At 35.1% G+C, this 3,089-nt stretch overlaps 1 non-coding gene across 1 annotated transcript; it reads right to left on the bottom strand.

The window, feature by feature from the left end:
* Nucleotides 1-1,989: 1,989 nt before the first annotated feature.
* Nucleotides 1,990-2,096, bottom strand: LOC119507510. The gene has a single exon (XR_005211268.1). It is a non-coding gene; the product is annotated as a U6 spliceosomal RNA (small nuclear RNA).
* Nucleotides 2,097-3,089: the final 993 nt, after the last annotated feature.

The following is a 3,089-nucleotide window of genomic DNA, read 5'->3' on the forward strand; positions in this document are numbered from 1 at the left end:
CTTGGCATAAAGCATTTCTGTAATAAAGTATGATGCCCATTAGATTATCTTTTTCTTTTAACTGACTTTGCCCAGATTCCAAAAGGAATCATTTTTAAAACATTCCAGGTTCTCCTAGAATGTTTCTTGGTGTTAAGCATTCTGGGTTAGTTCATTTACATGCACAGTATGCCCTTTCAAAATATAATTTCAAAACTTTTCTTGTACTATATTCTTAAGTATTTGTTCTATTTGTTTAATTTCTTCTTTGACAGTCCCACTATACCTATATTAGGATTTCATTTCTCTCATTGTCTCTGGAATCCTTTCTATCTTTCTTCATTTCTGCATGGCTTACTTTTTCAAAGCATTCCTTTCTACGTTTTCTTACAATGATTTATGTGCTTTTTATTCACATTTATGTTCCTGTGGTGGGTTGAATTGTGTCCCCCCAAAACATATGTTTTAGTGTTAACCCTCAGTACCTTAGAGTGTGACCTGTTGTTGATGTGATTATTTAAGATGAGGTCATAGTGGAATAGGGTGAACCTTTAATTCAATATGATTGGTGCCCTGATAAGAAGAGGAGACAAGGCACAGACACATAGGGGAGAAGAAGACCATTTGAAGATGGAGGTAGAGACTGATGATGCATCTATAAGCCAGGGAATGCTAGCAAATACCAGAAGATAAAACAGGCAAGGGACAATTCTTCCCTACAGGTTTCAGAGGGAACAGGGTTCTGCTGACACCTTGATTTCAGACTTCTAGCTTGCAGAACTGTGAGACAATAAATTTCTGTTGTTTCAAGCCACCTGGTTTGTGGAACTGTGTTACGGCAGCCCTAGCAACGAATACAGTTCATTTTAGCTTTGGCTTAGTTTTTGAAATACTATTTCCTTTTATTTCAAATTCTTTAGTTTAGGCTTAATTTCTGAAATAATATTTTCTTTATTTCAAAGCTCTCTCTTTAGCTTTTCCTGCTGTTTAGACATCTCAGTACTGATGTTTTCTAATTTTGATGTTCATTGCCCCTCTTCCCCAAGATTCTATTGCATTCTTAAATACTATAGCATGTTTTGAAATATTAGATTATGGCTTTTCTCTCTTTGGGGACCATATGCCTTAAGTATGTCTTCATTTTCTGTAGATTTTTATTCAGATTGTTTATCTCATTTTTCTTATAATATCTTTGCCCAAGTTTTGACAGCAGACCTTTTACATTGCTGGTATTCCAGTAAAATTGGTTTTCCTGTACTTTTAGGAGAAAGTTCCTGTTTAAGAGATGGAGATAGGCCAACATTACTTTGCTAGCTTCATAATCATGGGTTTCCTTCATTTACTATTTCTGCAAAGTACTGCAACTTTGGCCTTTTCATGTAGCAATCTCTAATACTTGATGTTATCTGCTTCCTCTTCTTCCTTTCAACACTAATATCTCAATTTTTTTTCCTTTACAGTCAGCCTTCCTGTCCAGATAAATGTGAGTTATATTTCCACAGATCCATCTTAGTATGAGGCTCTGTCGTTCATAAAGCATTTCAGAGATCCCTAAGGAGCTAGGCTTCCAGAGCCCAGTCCCCTTGCACTCATAGATGTTAACGTTTTCAAATTCTCCTCCAGTTTCAACATTGTTTTCATGTCCTGCACTCTGAGTAGAGAATCCTCAAGTAATTGCTGGTCATTTCTGGGTTTCCCAACTATTAGAACCAAAATAAGTGTCCATTGTCTTCTCTCTTCTTCATCCAGCATGGCTACTCTTTCCACACAGCTCTTGTTTCATAGTTGGTTTAACCCCATCCACTCATATTTGGGGGATGACAGGGACACTTCTCCTCTGGTTTTGTTGAAAATGTTCTTTATTTTGTTTTCTTGGCTAGTCTAGTTGTTCTTTTATCATATTTTTTTTATTGTAGAATATAACATATATACATAAAAGTGGTAGCTTTCCAAGTACAATTTAGCAAATAGAGAGCAAATTTCAAAGAATGTTATAGGTTACAATTCCACGAAAGTATGGAACACGTCATGAATTTGTGTGTCATCCTTGCACAGGGGCCATGCTAACCTTCTCTGTATCATTTCAATTTTAGTATATGTGCTGCCAAATGGAACACTCTGTCTGACTTTTTGAAGGAGTTAGACAAGACATAAAAACCATGTCTCTTCTGTTTTTGCTTGTCTTGTATTTCCAGGACAAATTTTGAATTCTTACCTTTGACAGTTCAGTTTCCTAATGTTTCTAAATTAAAGTTTTCCCTTGAGTTGGAAATTCATTCTTTACTGGAAAAATATTTAATGGCTATATATTTAAAAAGAGTTTTAACAGAACTATTTCCTTTCTTTTAAAATGTTTGCAAAGCTCTAAATTTAAATAGTTCTTGGAGGCCCATTATTATACTACATGAGATCAATTTCTAACATGTAATTATATTATAATTACAGCAATATTGATGAGATGCCCCTTAGTTTTTGCGTGCTAAATCTTGCTTTCAGGAGTACTGGAGCATTCAGGAATACCAATTGCACATTATTCTTTGTATTTTAACAGATATAGAGGAAGTGAAGCAGGGAAGCAGGTGTGAGATAGAATCTGGCTTCCTGCATTTTCTCCCTATTCCATCAAAGTTTGAATGCCTAGTAATCACAAACAATAAACACTTGACTGTTTGGCCTAAAGCATACATGGGATTTTAGTCATTATTGCCCTGTATGAATATTTGTTCTTGTTTGGTAGTTGATGTATTTGCAAAACGATTAGGTTTCTTCTAATACCACTAACACTGAACAGATTGGGAAGGTGGGTTAATTTAATATCTAATGTAAATGTTCCACAGGAAACGATTTCAAATGTATTGAATTAATCAAAATAATAACAATTTTAAAAATCAAACAACAGGGTGGGGAATATATATGACTTCCTTCACTCAAGAGATTATAATCAGATTTTGGGTTAACCACTGGGCAAACAGGAATATAAAGGGAAAGGAGCTTTATTTTGCCTTTGAAATTCCCTCCTGTTGTCTTTGCTGCATTGCTTCCTCTGACATCCACTCTGGGAATTGCCATTCAGATCAACCATCCATGTTAGTGTTCTTTAATCAAATTTA

The sequence above is a fragment of the Choloepus didactylus genome, chromosome 12 (assembly GCF_015220235.1).
Source record: "Choloepus didactylus isolate mChoDid1 chromosome 12, mChoDid1.pri, whole genome shotgun sequence".
Taxonomy (NCBI): domain Eukaryota; kingdom Metazoa; phylum Chordata; class Mammalia; order Pilosa; family Megalonychidae; genus Choloepus; species Choloepus didactylus.